The following is a 25022-nucleotide window of genomic DNA, read 5'->3' as shown; positions in this document are numbered from 1 at the left end:
GACTGAGTGAAATAGGATTCACTGTCTCCGTTAAATAGCATGTAGTGACTGAGTCAAATGGAATGCTGTGACTGAGTGAAATGGGAAGCAGTGGCTGAGTGAAATGGGAAGCAGTGGCTGATTGAAATGGGATGCAGTGGCTGAGTGAAATGGGATGCAGTGACTGAGGGAAATGGAATGCGCTGACTGAGTGAAATGGGATGCTGTGACTGAGGGAAAGGAGACGCAGTGACTGTGGGAAATGGGTTGCAGTGACTGAGGAAAATGGGAGGCAGTGACTGAGTGAAATGGGATGCAGTGACTGAGTGAAATGGGATGCAGTGACTGAGTGAAATGGGATTCAGGGACCGACGGTCATGGGATGCAGTGACTGATGGAAATGGGATGCAGTGGCTGAGTGAAATGGGATGCAGTGGCTGAGTGAAATGGGATGCAGTGACTGAGGGAAATGGGATGCCGTGACTGAGTGATATGGGATGCAGTGGCAGAGTGAAATGGGATGCAGTGGCTGAGTGAAATGGAATGCAGTGACTGAGGGAAATGAGATGCATTGACTGAGGGAAATGAGATGCATTGACTGAGGGAAATGAGATGCATTGACTGAGGGAAATGAGATGCATTGACTGAGGGAAATGACATGCAGTGACTGAGGGAAATGACATGCAGTGACTGAGGGAAAGGAGATGAAGTGACTGTGGGAAATGGAATGCTGTGACTGAGGGTAATGGGATGCACCGTCTCAGTTCAATGAGATTCACTGTCTCAGTTAAATGGGATTCAGTGACTGAGGGAAATGGGATGCGCTGACTGAGTGAAATGGGATGCGGTGACTGAGGGAAAGGAGACGCAGTGACTGTGGGAAATGAGTTGCAGTGACTGAGGAAAATGGGAGGCAGTGATTGAGTGAAATGGGATGCAGTGGCTGAGTGATGTGGGATGCAGTGGCTGAGTGATGTGGGATGCAGTGGCTGAGTGATGTGGGATGCAGTGGCTGAGTGAAATGGGATGCAGTGGCTGAGTGAAATGGGATGCAGTGGCTGAGTGAAATGGGATGCAGTGGCTGAGTGATGTGGGATGCAGTGGCTGAGTGATGTGGGATGCAGTGGCTGAGTGAAATGGGATGCAGTGACTGTGTGAAATGGGATGCAGTGACTGCGTGAAATGTGATGCCGTGACTGCGTGGTGTGATGCAGTGACTGCGTGAAATGTGATGCAGTGACTGCGTGAAATGTGATGCAGTGACTGCGTGAAATATGATGCAGTGTCTGCGTGAAATGGGATGCAGTGTCTGCGTGAAATGGGATGCAGTGACTGTGGGAAGTGGGAAATGGGATGCAGTGACTGATTGAAATGGGATGCAGTGACTGAGTGAAATGGGATGCAGTGACTGAGTGAAATGGGATGCAGTGACTCTGTGAAATGGGATGCAGTGACTGCGTGAAGTGGGATGCAGTGAATGAGTGAAGTGGGATGCAGTGAATGAGTGAAGTGAGATGCAGTGACTGATGGAAAGGAGATGCAGTGACTGATGGAAAGGAGATGCAGTGACTGCGTGAAATGTGATGCAGTGACTGCGTGAAATGTGATGCAGTGACTGCGTGAAATGTGATGCAGTGACTGCCTGAAATGTGATGCAGTGAGTGCGTGAAATGGGATGCAGTGTCTGCGTGAAATGTGATGCAGTGACTTAGGGAAATGGGACACCGTGACTGAGTGAAATGGGATGCAGTAACAGAGTGGAATGCATTGCAGTGACTGATGGAAATTGAATGCAGTGACTGATGGAAATTGAATGCAGTGACTGCGTGAAATGGGATGCAGTGACTGCGTGAAATGGGATGCAGTGACTGCGTGAAATGGGATGCAGTGACTGTGGGAAATGGGATGCAGTGACTGTGGGAAATGGGATGCAGTGACTGTGGGAAATTGGATGCAGTGACTGAGTGAAATGGGATGCAGTGACTGTGGGAAATGGGATGCAGTGAATGAGTGAAGTGAGATGCAGTGACTGATGGAAATTGAATGCAGTGTGTGATGCAAATGGGATGCAGTGACTGAGTGAAATGGGATGCAGTGACTGAGTGAAATGGGATGCAGTGACTGCGTGAAATGGGATGCAGTGACTGCGTGAAATGGGATGCAGTGACTGCGTGAAATGGGATGCAGTGACTGCGGGAAATGGGATGCAGTGACTGTGGGAAATGGGATGCAGTGACTGTGGGAAATGGGATGCAGTGACTGAGTGAAATGGGATGCAGTGACTGTGGGAAATGGGATGCAGTGAATGAGTGAAGTGAGATGCAGTGACTGATGGAAATTGAATGCAGTGTGTGATGCAAATGGGATGCAGTGACTGAGTGAAATGGGATGCAGTGACTGAGTGAAATGAGCTGCAATGACAGTGTGAAGTGGGATGCAGTGACTGTGGGAAATGGGATGCAGTGACTGAGGGTAACGGGTTGCAGTGGCAAAGTGAAATGGGACGCCGTGTATCTGTGAAATGTGATGCGGAGACTGTGGGGAAATGGATGCAATGACTGAATGAAATGGGATGCAGTGACTGAGTGAAATGTGATGCGTTGACTGATGGAAAGGAGATGCCGACACTGTTGGAAATGGCATGCTGTGACTGAGTGAAATGGGAAGCTGTGAATGAGTGAAATGGGCTGCAGTGACTGAGTGAAATGGGGTGCTGTGACTCTGTGAAATGGGATGCAGTGACTGAGGGAAAGGAGATGCAGCGACTGAGGGGAATGGGATGCAGCGACTGAGTGAACTGGGACGCAGTGACTGAGTGAAATGGGATGCAGTGACACAGTGAACTGGGATGTAGTGACTGAGTGAACGGGGATGCAGTGACTGAGTGTCCTGGGATGCAGTGACTGAGTGTCCTGGGATGCAGTGACTGAGTGAAATGGGATGCAGTGACTGAGTGTCCTGGGATGCAGTGACTGAGTGAAATGGGATGCAGTGACCGTTAAATGGGCTGCAGGGACTGTTGGAAATGGGATGCACTGACTGAGGGGAATGGGATGCAGTGACTGAGGGGAATGGGATGCAGCGACTGAGTGAACTGTGATGCAGCGACTGAGTGAACTGGGATGCAGTGAATGATTGAACTGGGATGCAGTGCCTAAATGAAATGGGATGCAGTCACTGTGGGAAATGGCATGCTGTGACTGAGGTTAATGCGATGCAGTGACTGAGGGGAATGTGATGCAGTGACTGACGGAAATGGGATGCAGTGACTGAGTGAACTGGAATGCAGTGAATGATTGAACTGGGATGCAGTGCCTAAATGAAATGGGAAGCAGTCACTGTGGGAAATGGCATGCTGTGACTGTGGTTAATGCGATGCAGTGACTGAGGGGAATGCGATGCAGTGACTGAGGGAAATGGGATGCAGTGTCTGAGTGAAATGGGATGCAGTGACTGATGGAAATGGGATGCAGTGACTGATGGAAATGGGATGCAGTGACTGATGGAAATCGGATGCAGTGACTGATGGAAATGGGATGCCATGACTGATGGAAATGGGATGCCGTGACTGATGGAGATGGGATGCAGTGACTGAGTGAAATGGGATGCAGTGACTGTGTGGCATTGGGTGTGGTGATTGATGGAAATACATTCACTGTCTCAGTTGAATAGGATTCACTGTCTGCGTTAAATGGGATGCCGTGACTGAGTGAAATGGGATGCCATGACTGAGGGAAATGGGATGCCGTGACTGAGTGAAATGGGATGCAGTGACAGATGGAAATTGAATGCCGTGAGAGAGTGAAATTGGATGCAATGACTGTTTGGAAATGGGATGTAGTGACTGAGAGAAATGGGATGCAGTGACTGAGGGAAATGGGATGCAGTGACTGTGTGAAATTGGACGCAGTGACTGAGGGAAATGGGATGCAGTACCTGACGGAACTTGAATACAGCATCAGATGAGAAACAGGATGCAGTGACTCTGTGAAATGGGATGCAGTGACTGCGTGAAATGGGATGCAGTGAATGAGTGAAGTGAGATGCAGTGACTGATGGAAAGGAGATGCAGTGACTGCCTGAAATGTGATGCAGTGAGTGCGTGAAATGGGATGCAGTGTCTGCGTGAAATGGGATGCAGTGACTTAGGGAAATGGGACACCGTGACTGAGTGAAATGGGATGCAGTAACAGAGTGGAATGCATTGCAGTGACTGATGGAAATTGAATGCAGTGACTGATGGAAATTGAATGCAGTGACTGATGGAAATTGAATGCAGTGACTGCGTGAAATGGGATGCAGTGACTGCGTGAAATGGGATGCAGTGACTGCGTGAAATGGGATGCAGTGACTGTGGGAAATGGGATGCAGTGACTGTGGGAAATGGGATACAGTGACTGTGGGAAACCAGATGAAGTGACTGTGTGAAATGTGATGCTGTGACTGTGGGAAATGGGATGCAGAGACTGTGGGAAATGGGATGCAGTGACTGTGGGAAATGGGATGCAGTGACTGTGGGAAATTGGATGCAGTGACTGAGTGAAATGGGATGCAGTGACTGTGGGAAATGGGATGCAGTGAATGAGTGAAATGAGATGCAGTGACTAATGGAAATTGAATGCAGTGTGTGATGCAAATGGGATGCAGTGACTGAGTGAAATGGGATGCAGTGACTGAGTGAAATGGGATGCAGTGACTGAGTGAAATGAGCTGCAATGACTGTGTGAAGTGGGATGCAGTGACTGTGGGAAATGGGATGCAGTGAATGAGTGAAGTGAGATGCAGTGACTGATGGAGATTGAATGCAGTGTCTGATGCAAATGGGATGCACTGACTGAGTGAAATGGGATGCACTGACTGAGGGAAATGGGATGCACTGACTGAGGGAAATGGGATGCAGTGACTGAGGGAAATGGGATGCAGTGACTGAGGGAAATGGGATGCAGTGACTGAGGGAAATGGGATGCAGTGAGTGATGGAAATGGGAGGCAGTGATTGAATGAAATGGGTGCAAGTGACCGTGGAGATGGGATGCAGTGACTTGGGGAAAGGAGATGCAGTGACTGTGGAAACGGGATGCTGTGACTGAGGGTAACGGGTTACGGCGGCTAAGTGAAATGGGACGCCGTGTCTCTGTGAAATGTGATGCGGAGACTGTGGGGAAATGGATGCAGTGACTGAATGAAATGGGATGCAGTGACTGAGTGAAATGTGATGCGTTGACTGATGGAAAGGAGATGCCGTCACTGTGGGAAATGGCATGCAGTGACTGAGTGAAAGGGGAAGCTGTGAATGAGTGAAATGGGATGCCGTGACTGATGGCAATGGGATGCAGTGACTGAATGAAATGAGATGCAGTGACTGAGGGAAATGAGATGCACTGATGTAGGGAAATTGGATGCACTGGGTGAGTGAAATGTGATGCAGTCACTGAGTGAAATGGGATGCACTGGCTGAGAGAAATGGGATGCAGTGACTAAGGGAAATGGGATGCAGTCACTGAAGGAAATGGGATGCAGTGACTGAGTGAAATGGGATGCAGTGACTGAGTGAAATGGGAAGCTGTGACTGAGTGAAATGGGAAGCTGTGAATGAGTGAAATGGGAAGCTGTGAATGAGTGAAATGGGCTGCAGTGACTGAGTGACATGGGGTGCAGTGACTCTGTGAAATGGGTTGCAGTGACTGAGGGAAATGGGTTGCAGTGACTGAGTGAAATGGGAAGCTGTGAATGAGTGAAATGGGAAGCTGTGAATGAGTGAAAGGAGATTTTGTGACTGAGTTAAAGGAGATGCTGTGACTGAGGGAAATGGGATGCACTGTCTCAGTTCAATGAGATTCACTGTCTCAGTTAAATGGGATGCAGTGACTGAGTGAAATGCGATGCAGTGACTGTGGGAAATGGGTTGCAGTGACTGCAGGAAAGGATTGCAGTGACACTGGGAAAAGGGAGGCAGTGACTGAGGGAAATGGGATGCAGTCACTGAGTGAAATGGGATGCAGTGACTGAGTTAAAGGGGCTGCTGTGACTGAGTGAAATGGGATGCAATGACTGAGGGAAATGGGATGCAGTGATTGAGTGAAATGTGATGCAGTGACTGAGTGAAATGGGAGGTAGTGACTGACTGAATTTGGGAGGGAGTGCCTGAGTGAAATGGGATGCAGTGACTGAGGGTAATGGGACGCAGTGACTGAGTGAAATAGGATTCACTGTCTCCGTTAAATAGCATGTAGTGACTGAGTCAAATGGAATGCTGTGACTGAGTGAAATGGGAAGCAGTGGCTGAGTGAAATGGGAAGCAGTGGCTGATTGAAATGGGATGCAGTGGCTGAGTGAAATGGGATGCAGTGACTGAGGGAAATGGGATGCGCTGACTGAGTGAAATGGGATGCTGTGACTGAGGGAAAGGAGACGCAGTGACTGTGGGAAATGGGTTGCAGTGACTGAGGAAAATGGGAGGCAGTGACTGAGTGAAATGGGATGCAGTGACTGAGTGAAATGGGATTCAGGGACCGACGGTCATGGGATGCAGTGACTGATGGAAATGGGATGCAGTGGCTGAGTGAAATAGGATGCAGTGGCTGAGTGAAATGGGATGCAGTGACTGAGGGAAATGGGATGCCGTGACTGAGTGATATGGGATGCAGTGGCAGAGTGAAATGGGATGCAGTGGCTGAGTGAAATGGGATGCAGTGGCTGAGTGAAATGGGATGCAGTGGCTGAGTGAAATGGAATGCAGTGGCTGAGTGAAATGGAATGCAGTGACTGAGGGAAATGAGATGCATTGACTGAGGGAAATGAGATGCATTGACTGAGGGAAATGAGATGCATTGACTGAGGGAAATGAGATGCATTGACTGAGGGAAATGACATGCAGTGACTGAGGGAAAGGAGATGAAGTGACTGTGGGAAATGGAATGCTGTGACTGAGGGTAATGGGATGCACCGTCTCAGTTCAATGAGATTCACTGTCTCAGTTAAATGGGATTCAGTGACTGAGGGAAATGGGATGCGCTGACTGAGTGAAATGGGATGCGGTGACTGAGGGAAAGGAGACGCAGTGACTGTGGGAAATGGGTTGCAGTGACTGAGGAAAATGGGAGGCAGTGATTGAGTGAAATGGGATGCAGTGGCTGAGTGATGTGGGATGCAGTGGCTGAGTGATGTGGGATGCAGTGGCTGAGTGAAATGGGATGCAGTGGCTGAGTGAAATGGGATGCAGTACCTGACGGAACTTGAATGAAGCGTCAGATGAGAAACGGGATGCAGTGACTGTGTGAAATGGGATGCAGTGACTGCGTGAAATGTGATGCCGTGACTGCGTGGTGTGATGCAGTGACTGCGTGAAATGTGATGCAGTGACTGCGTGAAATGTGATGCAGTGACTGCGTGAAATATGATGCAGTGTCTGCGTGAAATGGGATGCAGTGTCTGCGTGAAATGGGATGCAGTGACTGTGGGAAGTGGGAAATGGGATGCAGTGACTGATTGAAATGGGATGCAGTGACTGAGTGAAATGGGATGCAGTGACTCTGTGAAATGGGATGCAGTGACTGCGTGAAATGGGATGCAGTGACTGATGGAAAGGAGATGCAGTGACTGATGGAAAGGAGATGCAGTGACTGATGGAAAGGAGATGCAGTGACTGCGTGAAATGTGATGCAGTGACTGCGTGAAATGTGATGCAGTGACTGCGTGAAATGTGATGCAGTGACTGCCTGAAATGTGATGCAGTGAGTGCGTGAAATGGGATGCAGTGTCTGCGTGAAATGTGATGCAGTGACTTAGGGAAATGGGACACCGTGACTGAGTGAAATGGGATGCAGTAACAGAGTGGAATGCATTGCAGTGACTGATGGAAATTGAATGCAGTGACTGATGGAAATTGAATGCAGTGACTGCGTGAAATGGGATGCAGTGACTGCGTGAAATGGGATGCAGTGACTGCGTGAAATGGGATGCAGTGACTGCGTGAAATGGGATGCAGTGACTGTGGGAAATGGGATGCAGTGACTGTGGGAAATGGGATGCAGTGACTGTGGGAAATGGGATGCAGTGACTGTGGGAAATTGGATGCAGTGACTGAGTGAAATGGGATGCAGTGACTGTGGGAAATGGGATGCAGTGAATGAGTGAAATGAGATGCAGTGACTAATGGAAATTGAATGCAGTGTGTGATGCAAATGGGATGCAGTGACTGACTGAAATGGGATGCAGTGACTGAGTGAAATGGGATGCAGTGACTGAGTGAAATGAGCTGCAATGACTGTGTGAAGTGGGATGCAGTGACTGTGGGAAATGGGATGCAGTGAATGAGTGAAGTGAGATGCAGTGACTGATGGAGATTGAATGCAGTGTCTGATGCTAATGGGATGCAGTGACTGAGGGAAATGGGATGCAGTGACTGAGGGAAATGGGATGCAGTGACTGAGGGAAATGGGATGCAGTGACTGAGGGAAATAGGATGCAGTGACTTTTGGAAATGGGATGCAGTGAGTGTTGGAAATGGGAGGCAGTGATTGAATGAAATGGGTGCAAGTGACCGTGGAGATGGGATGCAGTGACTTGGGGAAAGGAGATGCAGTGACTGTGGAAACGGGATGCTGTGACTGAGGGTAACGGGTTAAGGCGGCTAAGTGAAATGGGACGCCGTGTCTCTGTGAAATGTGATGCGGAGACTGTGGGGAAATGGATGCAGTGACTGAATGAAATGGGATGCAGTGACTGAGTGAAATGTGATGCGTTGACTGATGGAAAGGAGATGCCGTCACTGTGGGAAATGGCATGCAGTGACTGAGTGAAATGGGAAGCTGTGAATGAGTGAAATGGGATGCAGTGACTGAGTGAAATGGGATGCCGTGACTGATGGAAATGGGATGCAGTGACTGAATGAAATGAGATGCAGTGACTGAGGGAAATGAGATGCACTGATGTAGGGAAATTGGATGCACTGGGTGAGTGAAATGTGATGCAGTCACTGAGTGAAATGGGATGCACTGGCTGAGAGAAATGGGATGCAGTGACTAAGGGAAATGGGATGCAGTCACTGAAGGAAATGGGATGCAGTGACTGAGTGAAATGGGATGCAGTGACTGAGTGAAATGGGATGCAGTGACTGAGTGAAATGGGAAGCTGTGACTGAGTGAAATGGGAAGCTGTGAATGAGTGAAATGGGAAGCTGTGAATGAGTGAAATGGGCTGCAGTGACTGAGTGACATGGGGTGCAGTGACTCTGTGAAATGGGTTGCAGTGACTGAGGGAAATGGGTTGCAGTGACTGAGTGAAATGGGAAGCTGTGAATGAGTGAAATGGGAAGCTGTGAATGAGTGAAAGGGGATTTTGTGACTGAGTTAAAGGAGATGCTGTGACTGAGGGAAATGGGATGCACTGTCTCAGTTCAATGAGATTCACTGTCTCAGTTAAATGGGATGCAGTGACTGAGTGAAATGCGATGCAGTGACTGTGGGAAATGGGTTGCAGTGACTGCAGGAAAGGATTGCAGTGACACTGGGAAAAGGGAGGCAGTGACTGAGGGAAATGGGATGCAGTCACTGAGTGAAATGGGATGCAGTGACTGAGTTAAAGGGGCTGCTGTGACTGAGTGAAATGGGATGCAATGACTGAGTGAAATGGGACGTAGTGACTGACTGAATTTGGGAGGGAGTGCCTGAGTGAAATGGGATGCAGTGACTGAGGGTAATGGGACGCAGTGACTGAGTGAAATAGGATGCACTGTCTCAGTTGAATAGGATTCACTGTCTCCGTTAAATAGCATGTAGTGACTGAGTCAAATGGAATGCTGTGACTGAGTGAAATGGGAAGCAGTGGCTGAGTGAAATGGGAAGCAGTGGCTGATTGAAATGGGATGCAGTGGCTGAGTGAAATGGGATGCAGTGACTGAGGGAAATGGGATGCGCTGACTGAGTGAAATGGGATGCTGTGACTGAGGGAAAGGAGACGCAGTGACTGTGGGAAATGGGATGCAGTGACTGAGGAAAATGGGAGGCAGTGACTGAGTGAAATGGGATGCAGTGACTGAGTGAAATGGGATTCAGGGACCGACGGTCATGGGATGCAGTGACTGTTGGAAATGGGATGCAGTGACTGAGTGAAATGGGATGCAGTGGCTGAGTGAAATGGGATGCAGTGACTGAGGGAAATGGGATGCCGTGACTGAGTGATATGGGATGCAGTGGCTGAGTGAAATGGGATGCAGTGGCTGAGTGAAATGGGATGCAGTGGCTGAGTGAAATGGAATGCACTGACTGAGGGAAATAGAATGCAGTGACTCAGGGAAATGAGATGCATTGACTGAGGGAAATGAGATGCATTGACTGAGGGAAATGAGATGCATTGACTGAGGGAAATGAGATGCATTGACTGAGGGAAATGACATGCAGTGACTGAGGGAAAGGAGATGAAGTGACTGTGGGAAATGGAATGCTGTGACTGAGGGTAATGGGATGCACCGTCTCAGTTCAATGAGATTCACTGTCTCAGTTAAATGGGATTCAGTGACTGAGGGAAATGGGATGCGCTGACTGAGTGAAATGGGATGCGGTGACTGAGGGAAAGGAGACGCAGTGACTGTGGGAAATGGGTTGCAGTGTCTGAGTGATGTGGGATGCAGTGGCTGAGTGAAATGGGATGCAGTGGCTGAGTGAAATGGGATGCAGTACCTGACGGAACTTGAATGAAGCGTCAGATGAGAAACGGGATGCAGTGACTGTGTGAAATGGGATGCATCACTGAGTGAAATGGGATGCAGTGACTGATGGAAATTGGATGCAGTGACAGAGTGACATGAGGTGCAGTGACTGAGTGAAATGAGATGCAGTGTCTGATTGAAATGTGATGCAGTGACTGAGGGAAATGGGATGCAGTGACTGAGGTACTGGGAAGTAGTGACTGAGTGAAATGCGATGCAGTGACTGAGTGAAATGAGATGCACTGACTGATGGAAATTGGATGCAGCGACAGAGCGACATGAGGTGCTGAGACTGAGTAAAATGAGAAGCATTGAATGCACTGTCTGTGAGATACGGGAAACAGTGACTGATGGAAATGGGATGCAGTGACTATGGTGAAGGGGATGCAGCGACTGAGTGAAATGGGATGCAGTGACTGCGTGAAAGGGGATTCAGTGACAGAGTGAAAGGGGGTGCAGTGACAGAGTGAAATGGGATGCAGTGACTGAGTGAAATGGGATGCAGTGACGGATGCAAATGGGATGCAGTGACTGAGTGAAATGGGATGCAGTGACTGACGGAAATGTGATGCAGTGACTGAGGGAAATGGGATGCAGTGACTGAGGGAAATGAGATGCAGTCACTGAATGAAATGGGATGCAGTGACTGAGGGAAATGGGATGCAGTGATTGAGTGAAATGGGATGCAGTGATTGAGTGAAATGGGTTGCAGTGACTGAGTGAAATGGGAGGCAGTGACTGCGTGAAATGGGATGCAGTGACTGAGTGAAATGAGATGCACTGTATGATGGAAATGTGATGCAGTGACAGAGTGACATGAGCTGCAGTGACAGAGGTACTGGGACGGAGTGACTGAGTTCATAGGGAATCAGTGCCCGAGCGGGCTTGGGGCACAGTGACTGAGGGAAATGGGATACAGTGCCTGACCGAAAAGGGACGCACTGACTGAATGAAATGGGATGCAGTGACTGAGGGACATGGGATGCAGTGACTGAGGGACATGAGATGCAGTGACTGAGAGACATGGGATGCAGTGACACACGGACATGGGATGCAGTGACACACGGACGTGGGATGCAGTGACTTAGGGAATTGGGATGCAGTGACTGAGGGAAATCGGATGCAGTGACTGAGTGAAATGTGATTCAGTCACTGAGTGAAATGGGATGCAGTGACTGAGTGAAATGTGATGCAGTGACTGAGTGAAATGTGATGCAGTGACTGAGTGAAATGTGATGCAGTGACTGAGTAAAATGGGATGCAGTGACTGACGGAAATGTGATTTCTTCACTGAGTGAAATTGGATGCAGTCGCTCAGTGAAACGGGATGCATCACTGAGTGAAATGGGATGCAGTGTCTGAGTACAATGGGATGCAGTGACTGGGTGAAATGGGATGCACTGACCGAGTGAAATGAGATGCAGTGACTGACGGAAATGGGATGCAGTGACTGAGGGAAATGGGGTGCATTATTTGTGGGAAGAAGGATGCAATCACTGAGTGAAATGAGATGATGAGACTGAGGGCAAGGAGATGCTGTGACTATGGGAAATGGGATGCACTGAGTGTGGGAAATTGAATGCAGCGTCTGTGAGATACGGGAAACAGTGACTGATGGAAATGGGATGCAGTGACGGAGGTACTGGGAAGGAGTGACTGAGTTAATAGTGATGCAGTCCCTGAGCGGGCTTGGGGTGCACTGACTTAGGGAAATGGGATACAGTGCCTGAGTGAAATGCGACGCACTGACTGAGTGAAATGGGATGCAGTGACTGAGTGGAATGGGATGCAGTGACTGAGTGGAATGGGATGCAGTGACTGAGTGAAATGGGATGCAATGAATGAGTGAAATGAGATGCAGTGACTGAGTGAAATGCGCGCAGTGACTGATAGAAATCGGATACAGTGACTGACGGAACTGGGATGCGGTGACTTTGTGAACTGGGATGTGGTGACTGTGTGAAGTGGGATGCGGTGACTATGTGAACTGGGATGCAGTGGCTGAGTGAAATGGGATGCAGTGGGGAGTGAAATGGGATGCAGTGACTGGTGGAAATGAGATGCAGTGACTAAGGGAAAGGAAATGCAGTGTCTGTGGGAAATGGGATGCTGCGACTGAGGGTGATGGGATGCAGTGTCCGGGTAATGGGATGCAGTGACTGATGGAAATGGATGCAGTGACTGAGTGAAATGGGATGCAGTGACTGAGTGAAATGCGATGCAGTGTCTTAAGGAAAGGAAATGCAGTGTCTGAGGGGTGTAGGATGCTGCGACTGAGGGAAATGGGATGGAGTGACTGACGGAAAAGGGATGCAGTGTCTGAGCGAAATGGGATGCAGTGACTGAGTGAAATGGGATGCAGTGACTGAGGGAAATGGGATGCAGTGACTGAGGACAATGGGATGCAGTGACTGAGGGCAATGGGATGCAGTGACTGAGGGAAATGGGATGCAGTGTCTGAGGGAAATGGGATGCAGTGACTGGGAAATGGGATGCAGTGACTGTAGGAAATGGGATGCAGTGACTGATGGAAATTGGACGCAGTGACTGAGTGAAATGGGACACAGTGACGGAGGTACTGGGAAGGAGTGACTGAGTTAATAGGGATGCAGTGCCTGAGCGGGCTTGGGATGCACTGACTTAGGGAAATGGGATACAGTGCCTATGTGAAATGGGATGCACTGACTGAGTGAAATGGGATGCAGTGACTGAGTCAAATGGGATGCAGTGACTGAATGAAATGCGATGCAGTGACTGCGTGAAATGGGATGCAGTGCATGAGTGAAATGAGATGCAGTGAATGAGTGAAATGCGCGGTGACTGATAGAAATCGGATACAGTGACTGACGGAAATGGGATGCGGTGACTTTGTGAACTGGGATGTGGTGACTGTGTGAACTGGGATGCGGTGACTATGTGAACTGGGATGCAGTGGCTGAGTGAAATGGGATGCAGTGGCTGAGTGAAATGGAATGCAGTGGCTGAGTGAAATGGGATGCAGTGACTGATGGAAATGGTATGCAGTGCCTGTTTGAAATGGGATCCTGCGACTGAAGTTAATGGGATGCAGTGACTGAGGGTAATGGGATGCAGTGAATGAGTGAAATGGGATGTAGAGACTGAGTGAAATGGGATGCAGTGACTGAGGACATTGGGATGCAGTGACTGAGGACAATGGGATGCAGTGACTGAGGGCAATGGGATGCAGTGACTGAGGGCAATGGGATGCAGTGACTGAGGGCAATGGGATGCAGTGACTGAGGGAAATGGGATGCAGTGACTGAGGGAAATGGGATGCAGTGACTGGGAAATGGGATGCAGTGACAGTGGGAAATGGGACGCAGTGACTGATGGAAATGGGACGCAGTGACTGATGGAAATGGGACGCAGTGACTGAGTGAAATGGGACACAGTGACTGAGTGAAATGGAATTGCCGTGACTGTGGAAAGGAGATGCAGTGACTGAGGAAATGGGATGCAGTGACTGAGGGAAATGTGATGCAGTGACTGAGGGAAATGGGATGCAGTGACTGAGTGGAATGGGATGCAGTGACTGAGTGGAATGGGATGCAGTGACTGAGTGGAATGGGATGCAGTGACTGAGTGAAATGGGATGCTGTGACTGAGTGGAATGTGATGCTGTGACTGAGTGGAATGTGATGCTGTGACTGAGTGAAATGCGATGCTGTGACTGCGTGAAATGAGATCCAGTGGGGAATAAAATGGGTTGCAGTGACTGAGGGAAATGGGTTGCAGTGACTGAGGGAAATGGGATGCAGTGACTGATGGAAATGGCATGCAGTGTCTGACGGAAATGGGATGCAGTGTCTGTTTGAAATTGGATCCACCGACTGAAGTTAATGGGATGCAGTGACTGAGGGTAATGGGATGCAGTGACTGAGTGAAATGGGATGTAGTGACTGAGGGAAATGGGATGCAGTGTCTGAGTGAAATGAGATGCAGTGACTGATGTAAATGGCATGCAGTGAATGAGGGAAATGGGATGCAGTGACTGACGGAAATGTGATGCAGTGTCTGTTTGAAATTGGATCCTGCGACTGAAGTTAATGGGATGCAGTGACTGAGGGTCATGGGATGCAGTGACTGAGTGAAATGGGATGCAGTGACTGAGTGAAATGTGGTGCAGTGACTGAGGGCAATGGTATGCAGTGACTGAGGGAAATGGGATGCAGTGACTGGGAAATGGGATGCAGTGACAGTGGGAAATGGGATGCAGTGACTGATGGAAATGGGACGCAGTGACTGAGTGAAATGGGACGCAGTGACTGATGGAAAGGAGATGCAGTGACTCTGTGAAATGGGATGCAGTGATTGAGTGAAACGGGATGCAGTGACTAAGTGAAATGGGATTGCCGTGACTGTGGAAAGGAGTTGCAGTGACTGAGGAAATGGGACGCAGTGACTGAGTGAAATGGGACGCAGTGACTGATGGAAAGGAGATGCAGTGACTCTGTGAAATGGGATGCAGTGACTGAGTGAAATGGGATTGCCGTGACTGTGGAAAGGGGATGCAGTCACTGAGGGAAATGAGATGCCGAGACTGAGTGAACTGGGATGCAGTGACTGATGGAAATGGTATGCAGTGACTGACGGAAATGGGATGCAGTGTTTGTTTGAAATGGGATCCTGCGACTGAAGTTAATGGGATGCAGTGACTGAGGGTAATGGGATGCAGTGACTGAGTGAAATGGAATGCAGTGACTGAGTGAAATGGGATGCAGTGACTGAGGGTAATGGGATGCAGTTACTGAGTGAAACAGGATGCAGTGACTGAGGGCAATGGGATGCAGTGACTGATGGAAATGGGACGCAGTGACTGAGTGAAATGGGACGCAGTGACTGATGGAAAGGAGATGCAGTGACTCTGTGAAATGGGATGCAGTGACTGAGTGAAATGGGATTGCCGTGACTGTGGAAAGGAGATGCAGTGACTGAGGAAATGGGATGCAGTGACTGATGGAAAGGGATGCCTTGACTGTGTGTAAAGTGAAGCATTGAGTGAAATGGGATGCAGTGGCTGTGTGAAATGGGATGCAGTGGCTGTGTGAAATGGGATGCACTGGCTGTGTGAAATGGGATGCAGTCACTCTGTGAAATGGGATGCAGTGGCTGTGTGAACTGGGATTCTGAGACTCAAGTGAATGGGATGCCGTGTCTGTGGGGAATGGGATGCAGTGACTGTGGTGAAGGAGATGCAGTGATTGAGTGAAATGGGATGCAGTGACTGCTTCAAATGGGATGCAGTGACTGAGTGAAATGGGATGCAGTGACTGAGTGAAATGGGATGCAGTGACTGAGTGAAATGGGATGCAGTGACTGAGTGAAATGTGATGCAGTGACTGAGGGACATGGGATGAAGTGACTGAGTGAAATGGGATGCAGTGATTGAGGGAAATTTGATGCAGTGAATGAGTTAAATGAGATGCAGTGACTTAGGGAAATTGGATGCAGTGACAGAGTGACATGAGCTGCAGTGTCTGATGGAAATGTGATGCAGTACCAGAGGGAAATGGGATGCGGTGACTGAGGTACAGGGAAGGAGTGACTGAGTTCATGGGGATGCAGTGCCCAAGCGGACTTGGGGTGCAGTGAGTGAGGGAAATGGGATACAGTGCCTGAGTGAAATGTGACGCGCTGACTGAGTGAAATCGGATGCAGTGACTGAGTGGAATGGGATGCAGTGACTGAGTGGAATGGGATGCAGTGACTGAGTGGAATGGGATGCAGTGACTGAGTGGAATGGGATGCAGTGACTGAGTGAAATGTGATGCAGTGACTGAGTGAAATGTGATGCAGTGACTGAGTGAAATGGGATGCAGTGAATGAGTGAAATGAGATGCACTGACTGATGGAAATTGGATGCAGTGACAGAGTGACATGAGCTGCAGTCACTGAGTGAAATGAGAAGCATTGATTGCACTGTCTGTGAGATACGGGAAACAGTGACTGATGGAAATGGGATGCAGTGACTGTGGTGAAGGGGATGCAGCGACTGAGTGAAATGGGATGCAGTGAATGAGTGAAATGAGATGAACTGACTGATGGAAATTGGATGCAGTGACAGAGTGACATGAGCTGCAGTCACTGAGTGTAATGAGATGCATTGTTTGATGGAAATGGTCTGCAGTAACTGACGGAAATGAGATGCAGTGACTGAGGGAAATTGGATGCAGTGACTGAAGGAAATGGGATGCAGTGACCGAGTGAAATGAGATGCAGTGACTGAGCAAAATGGGATGCACTATTTTTGGGAAGTAGGATGCAATTACTGATTGAAATGAGATGCGGAGACTGTGGGAAAGGAGATGCTGTGTCTATGGGAAATGGGATACATTGAGTGTCGGAAATTGAATGCAGCGTCTGTGAGATACGGGAACCAGTGACTGATGGAAATGGGATGCTGTGACTGTGGTGAAGGAGATGCAGTGATGGAGTGAACTGGGATGCAGTGGCTGAGTGAAATGGAATGCAGTGACTGACGGAAATGGGATGCAGTGACTGAGTGAAATGGGATGCAATCACTGAGTGAATTGCAATGCAAAGACTGAGGGAAAGGTGATGCTGTGACGATGGGAAATGGGATGCAGTGAGGGTGTGAAATTGAATGCAGCGTCTGTGAGATACGGGAAACAGTGACTGATGGAAATTGGACGCAGTGACTGTGGTGAAGGAGATGCAGTGATTGAGTGAAATGGGATGCAGTGATTGAGTGAAATGGGATGCAGTGACTGAGTAAAATACGATGCAGTGACTGAGTGAAATGTGATGCAGTGACTGCGTGAAATGGGATGCAGTGACTGCGTGAAATGGGATGCAGTGACTGTGGTGAAGGAGATGCAGTGACTGAGGGAAATGGGATGCAGTGACAGAGTGACATGAGCTGTAGTGTCTGATGGAAATGTGATGCAGTACCTGATGGAAATGGGATGCAGTGACTGAGGTACTGGGAAGGAGTGACTGAGTTCATGGGGATGCAGTGCCCAAGCGGACTTGGGGTCCAGTGAGTGAGGGAAATGGGATACAGTGCCTGAGTGAAATGAGATGCAGTGACTGAGGGAAATGAGATGCAGTGACAGAGAGAAATGGGATGCAGTGACTGTGGGACATGGGAAGCATTGACTGAGTGAAATGCGATGCAGAGACTGAGGGAAAGGAGATGCTGTGACTATGGGAAATGGGATGCAGTGAGTGTGGGAAATTGAATGCAGCGCCTGTGAGATACGGGAAACAGTGACTGATGGAAATGGAATGCAGTGACTATGGTGAAGGAGATGCAGTGACTGAGTGAAATGGGATGCAGTGACTATGGGAAATGGGATGCCTTGACTGACGGAAATGGGATGCAGTGATTGACGGAAATTGAATGCAGCCTCAGTGAGAAACGGGATACAGTGACTGAGTGAAATGGGATGCAGTGACTGATGGAATTGGGGTGCAGTGACCACATCAGTACTGGGTGATGATCCTGGCCAGGTGTTAGATTTCAAAGTCGTTGATCACCTTGGTGATAGCGATCACAATTCTGTTATGTTTACTTCAGTGATGGAAAGGGATAGGTGTACACCACTGTGCAAGAGTTATAGCTGGCGGAAAGGCAATTACGAAGAGATTATGCAAGATTTAGGGAGCATAGGATGGGGAAGGAAACTGCAGTGGATGGGCACAATAGAAATATGGAGCTTATTCAAGGAAAAGCTCCTGTGTGTCCTAGTTAAGTATGTACCTGTCAGGCAGGGAGGAAGCTGTAGGGTGCGGGAGCCGTGGTTTACGAAGGAAGTGGAATCTCTGGTCAAGAGGAAGAAGAATGCTTCTGTTACTTTCAGATGTGAAGGCTCAGTTCGGGTGCTTGAGGGTTACAAGGTAGCCAGGAAAGACCGAAAGAGAGAGCTCAGAAGATCCAGGAGGAGACTTGAGAAGTTGTTGGCGGATAGGATCAGGGTAAACCCTCAGGCTTTCTCTCGGTATTTAAGGAATAAGAGAATGACAAAAGTAAGATGAGGCCCAATCAAGGATAGTAGTGGTAAGTTGTGTGTGGAGTCAGTTGAGATAGGGGAAGCGCTAAATGAATATTTTTCAACAGTATTCACTCTAGAAAACCACAATGTTGTCGAGGAGAATACAGACATACAGGCTACTGGACTAAGTGGGATTGAGGTTCACAAGGAAGAGGTTTTTGAAATCCTACAGAGGGTGAAGATAGCTATGTCCCCTGGGCCGGATGGGATTTATCCTCGGATCCTCTGAGAATCCAGGGAGGAGATTGCCGAGCCTTTGGCATTGATCTTTAACTCATCATTGTCTACAGGAATAGTGCCAGATGACTGGAGGATAGCAATTGTGGTTCCCCTGTTCAAGAAGGGGAGTAGAGACAACCCTGGTAATTATCGGCCAGTGAGCCTTACCTCAGTTGTCGGTAAAGTGTTGAAAAAGGTTATATGGGATAGGATTTACAATCATCTAGAAAAGAATAAATTGATTCGGGATAGTCAGCACGGTTTTGTGAAGGGAAGGTCGTGCTTCACAAACCTTATTGAGTTCTTTGAGAAGGTGACCAAACAGGTGGATGAGAGTAAACCGGTTGATGTGGAGTATATGGATTTCAGCAAGGCGTTCAATAAGGTTCCGCATAACAGACTATTGTACAAAATGCAGAGGAATGGAATTGTGGGAGATATAGCAGTTTGGATCGGAAATTAGCTTGCTGAAAGAAGACAGAGCGTGGTAGTTGAATGGAAACTTTCATCCTGGAGACCAGTTACTGGTGGTGTACCGCAGGGGTGGGTGTTGGGTCCACTGCTGTTTGTCATTTTTATAAATGACCTGGATGAGGGCGTAGAAGGATGGGTTAGTAAATTTGCAGACGACACTAAGATAGGTGGAGTTGTGGATAGTGACAAAGGATTGGTTGCAGAGGGACATAGATAAGCTGCAGAGCTGGTCTGAGAGGTGACAAATGGAGTTTAATGCAGACAAGTGTGAGGTGATGCACTTTGGTAGGAGTAACCAGAAGGCAAAGTACAGGGCTAATGGTAAGATGCTTAGTAGTATAGATGAGCAGAGAGATCTTGGTGTCCATGAACACAGATCCTTGAAAGTTGCCACCCAGGTTGACAGGGCTGTTAAGAAGGCATACAGTGTTTTAGCTTTGATTAATAGAGGGATCGAGTTCCGGAACCAAGAGGTTATGGTGAAGCTGTGCAAAACTCTGGTGCGGCCGCACTTGGAGTATTGTGTGCAGTTCTGGTCACCGCATTATAAGAAGGATGTGGAAGCTTTGGAAAGGGTGCAGAGGAGATTTACTAGGATGTTGCCTGGTATAGAGGGAAGGTCTTAGAATGAATGGCTGAGGGACTTGAGGCTGTTTTCATTCGAGAGAAGAAGGTTGAGAGGTGACTTAATTGAGACATATAAAATAATCAGAGGGTTAGATAGGGTGGATAGGGAGAGCCTTTTTCCTCGGATGGTGACGGCGAACACGAGGGGGTATAGCTTTAAATTGAGGGGTGAAAGATATAGGACAGATGTCAGAGGTAGTTTGTTTACTCAGAGAGTAGTAAGGGAATGGAACGCTTTGCCTGCAACGGTCGTAGATTTGCCAACTTTAGGTATATTTAAGTCGCCATTGGATAAGCATATGGGCGTACATGGAATAGTGCAGGTTAGATGGGCTTGAGATCGGCATGACAGGTCGGCACAAGATCGAGGGCCGAAGGGCCTGTACTGTGCTGTAATGTTCTATGTTCTATGGCTAGCTCTCCCTGTGCTCCGTGTGATTTAACTTCCCTCTTGGAGTACCGTGAGGAACCTTCTTGAACGCCTTACTGAAGCCCGTATGCGTCCATCTTTCTGCCTTAGTCAATGCTCTTGATTACTACTTTAAAAAACTCAATCAAATTACGAGTTATGATTTCCTGTGCACATGTGTCCTCGGATCCCATGGACTGTTTCCTGTTCTAACAGTCTTCAAATGGGGGATCTTGTCAAAAGCTTTGCTGATGCCCAAGTAGACTGTATCAAATGCATTGCCCTCATGCACACACCTAGTTAGCTCTTCAATCATAGATTCATAGAGTCATACAGCACAGAATGAGGACCTTCAGTCCCAATCATCTGTACTGATCAGGTGTCCCAAACTTAACCGGTCCCATTTGCCTGTGTTTGGTATCCGTCTAAACCTTTCCTAATTGTGTACCTGTCCAAATGTCTTTTAAATACAGCAATTTTATCTGCCTCGGCCACATCTGTTGGCAGCTCCTTCCATTCACGAACCCCCCCCCCCCCCCCCCCAACCCCTTGTGGAAAGTTGGTTGAAAGTCAAAGCTGTGAATGTTAGAGATTCATCAACAAACCTCTTGCTGTCAACTGAAAGAAACCAGAGCTGATAAATCTCATTAGTAAACAAAATCATAGTTCTCCAGATTTAGTAACCATTATTTAGTAATTCCTCTTTTAATAGCTCTCACACAGTTGGCTGTCACTGAGGGGACTTCTCCTTGTACATTTCCTGCCATTAACCCAGTGCACTCTACAGGGACAGAAGACAGTAAAACTAAATAAAGAAACTCTAATTGAAAGAAAGAAGAATTATGGAAATGTCCTGCCCTCACCCCTTCTTTCCTCACAACCGCTCCCCACCCCTTTCACAAAGAACGATCAAACGAATGCTGTTGTAACATCTTACTTTGTTCCAATCCCAGTTTATTTGTTGCTGAAACAGACTTTCTTGCTATTGGTCCCTTTGCACTTAATTATTCCAATGCACCCTGCGCACCTCCCGCTTTCTATTCTCGATAAAATCAGGGTCTTCTGCTGTTTATGTTAACCGTTCATAGCACATCCTGTGCCCCTTGACCTGCATCAATTCCAAGTTCAGCAAATCCTCAATTTTAATATTAATTAATAAACTCTAGTTTCGGTTTCAAATCCCTCCACGGTCTTGAATCCCTCCCCTAATCTCTGTAATCCCCTCCAGTCTCCTAGTTTTCAGAGCTATCTACAGTCTTACACTAACTCATTCCTGAACATTTCCAGTTGTAGTTAGCTCACAGGTGGCATTGCTGTGAGCTGCCAAGGTACTAACACTGGAATTTCTTTGCTCAACCAGTTATTCCTCATTTCGTACACTGAGCATGAGTGACCTGCAGTGAGGTCTCAAGGAATTGGTGCCAGTTCACCAGAGGATGAAGTCACACTCCATTTCAGCTACAGGGGATTCAGATGAGAACTGCAATGGGGATGGGGTGGCCGACAGAAGAAGGATTGGTGCATTGGCAGGTTAGAAAGCCTGCCATTAATGTCACGGAGCAGGAAAGACTCTGGCTTCAATCTGGCGCAGTGTTTGGAACCCATCCACTCCAGCACTGAGTTGTGGCCAACCTGATGGGAACAGTTACAGATTGAGTCATGATTGGTATCTCTGCTCCAGAAAAAGCAGAAGCTGTTGTGGTACAGTCGTGGGTGGGCCCTTCTGGAGCTAGAGTTACTCAGGATAAACACAATAAAAATCATCAGCTTTCACCTGCAGTGCCACAGTCACAGGGATCGCACTCTGTGGGAGCATTAAGCAAGAAAAAGGCACCTATAATACTGGTATGAAGGAAATAAATGAGGGCAGTTGATATTTGCATGCATTATGGCATAGATTGTTCAACATTATTGTTTTGAAATATCGATATTGTGATGGCATTTACTGTTGTTTGTAGACAAGTGGTGCAGTGGTAGTCAACAGCCAAGGAGAGGGAAGGTTCAGCCTTGTTAGTGGAATTTGAGCTTACATTTACCTGTATTACAGTTGGTCGAGTGGATCACAGAAAGTCTGGCAACAAAAAAGCTGCAATGGTTACCTCGTCACTGCTTCCAACTCCTCCTCTTTCTCAGCTGGTGCCCGATCACTGGCAGCGACAGCGTACCCTCATGATGCCAAGGTTGGAGACTATCAAGAATCATGACGACACCGGCCCTTGTCTGTACTGCAGGACTGCCCCAGAGTGCTCCAGGCAGCAGAAACAACATTGAACTACTCCAGTGGTCTGCACCATTACATTTCCTGTGGTACTTTATGCAGCCCCTCTGAGTGTGTAATACACACTCCCATATGGACCACGTCATCAAACAAAGGCTCTTGTCACCTCCTCGTTACTTCAAGTTGTTCAAATGAGGATGGCAGGGCAGAATATTGAAGAATTATTACAAAGTCTTCTGTTCAGTATCCTGCTGCTCTCTGACAAGGAAAACTGAAATGTACTTGATTTTCATGTAATTTTGATTCCCATTACAGGTCCTTATGGGAACAGGAAAAATGACAAGCTGGAAAATTTTGCAAGTAATCTTTGGGCCAGCCTGGAATCTTCCCATCCTCTGGCCATGACCTTGTGACCCTGCTTGGAGGTTGTAGTTACAGTTTCAGAAGTGATCAATTCCAGTGAGGATGTCTGTACTAAGGTGAAAGCTCACGCACAGTTCTTCACGACGGGAAAAATGGCTCCATTCAGACTCTGGAGATTCAGGTATCCCACTGAGAATCGTTGTCTCCTTCATCATTCACCTTATTCCAGTCACCTGTCCTGCTCTGTGTGATTTCTGTCCATTCTCTCAGTCATGCTTGTCTGAGGGGATAGCCACGACTGTAGCCCTGTTGTTGACTTGTGCAGTATCCTCACAGTCAGGGAATGCTTCCCCATTCCTGAGAGATTTCAGCTGGCTTAAACAGCTCTGAAAACCACTAAACACTTTTACAAGAGTCAGCGGAAATCCACTTGCATCTAACCTGTAAGTCGTTGGTGATATCTCTATCCTCACTGCACTGGATGAAGAGAGGATTGTAACTGGAATACTGAGGTCAAAACATATACCATTAGCATCCAAGCAGCATTACGCATACTTCCATCAGAATGTGAATCAGATGACAGGGATTATACCTAGCACTTGGAGAACTGACAGAAACCCCAGGTTACCGTGTCGGGAAAGTTCCAGTGAATGAAGTGCCAACCGAGCACTTACCATTCGGGGGCAGTCTGTGGCTAAAACCCCACTCACTGAGAGATGCTGGCCAAACAGAGACTAGTGTCTCGCCATTGCAGGTGGTGCCACCAGGAAGGGTGGCTGATGCTGGTACTGCAATTAATCCAATGCTATTAGTGAGTCATGAACAAATTGGGGTCGTGGGAGAGGTTTTCTGGCCAGGGAATCAGGAGGTTGTAAGAAAAGGTAGTCAGGTGCTATCTGTTTGCCATCGCTACTAATATGGCATGGCGGATCAATGGTTAGCACTGCTGCCTCACAGCTCCAGGGACCCAGGTTCAATTCCAACCTCAGGTGACTGTCTGTGTGGAGTTTGCACATTCTGTATATGTCTGCATGGGTTTCCTCTGGGTGCTCCAGTTTCCTCCCACAGTCCAAAGATGTGCAGGTTAGATGGCTTGGCCATGCTAAGTTGCTAAGAGTGTCCAGGTATGTGTGGGTTAGGTGGGTTATAGTGGAATGGGTGTGGGTGGAATGCTGCAAAGGTCAATGTTGGGTCAAAGGGTCTGATTGTACACTGTAGGGATTCTATAATTAAGAGTTTTACTTCTCAAACTTTCTGTGTGATATTTGTTCAGCCTCAGTTATTAATTGCCCACTCAGGGGAGTAAAGACCATTTACCAGCCTTCCCAATCGAGACTGCATCAGGGTAAAACTTGAAAGACAGTCAGGTCTGTACTTACACTCTCCAGCTCAAACCCCGCATAAAGAGAGGGGTGTTAAATTCTACCCGTCATGTACAAAATCCAGCACCTACGTGATTGCCTGCAAAAATGCCATCCATCACTGCCCACAACAGAAGAGTGAACCTGGCAGAAACGCAGAATTGCTACAACGCAGAAGGAAGACATTCAGCCCATCATACTTGCCAAGCTCTCTGAGCACTCTAATTTAAGGCCAATCTTCTACCTTTTTCCAAAAACCCTGCATGTATTTTTTTTTCTGTTTAAGTAACCATCCCTCTTGCGTGCCTTCACCGAATCTGCCACCACCACATTTCCGGGCAGTGGATTCCAGGCCCAGATCACTCACTGGCTGAATAAAGTATTTTTTCTCACTGCCCATTTGCTTCTTTTGTTAGCATCTTTGAAACTGTGCCCTCTGGTTCTAGATTCATTTTAGGAGTGGGAACATTTTATTCCTAGATAACAAGGTGTAGAACTGGATGAAGAGCTTTCTGAACTTTCGTCAGAAAAATGAAGAAGGGTCTAGGCCTGAAATGTCAGCCTTCCTGCTCCTCTGATGCAGCTGGGCCTGCTGCGTTCATCCAGCTCAGCACCTTGTTATCTCAGAT

The 25022-nt window shown here is 48.0% G+C and overlaps 1 long non-coding RNA gene across 1 annotated transcript in view; it reads left to right on the top strand.

The window, feature by feature from the left end:
- The window catches only part of LOC132209434 (uncharacterized), a 158051-nt gene extending 133263 nt beyond the window's left edge, over positions 1–24788 (top strand). Inside the window, exon 7 of the long non-coding RNA XR_009445517.1 lies at positions 22985–24788. This is a non-coding gene — a long non-coding RNA (uncharacterized LOC132209434). The remainder of the gene's footprint in view (positions 1–22984) is intronic.
- Positions 24789–25022: the final 234 nt, after the last annotated feature.

The sequence above is a fragment of the Stegostoma tigrinum genome, unplaced genomic scaffold (assembly GCF_030684315.1).
Source record: "Stegostoma tigrinum isolate sSteTig4 unplaced genomic scaffold, sSteTig4.hap1 scaffold_93, whole genome shotgun sequence".
In the NCBI taxonomy this organism is placed as follows: domain Eukaryota; kingdom Metazoa; phylum Chordata; class Chondrichthyes; order Orectolobiformes; family Stegostomatidae; genus Stegostoma; species Stegostoma tigrinum.
The sequence above is the reverse complement of the archived record's forward strand: the minus strand, read 5'-3'. Positions and strand labels throughout refer to the sequence as shown.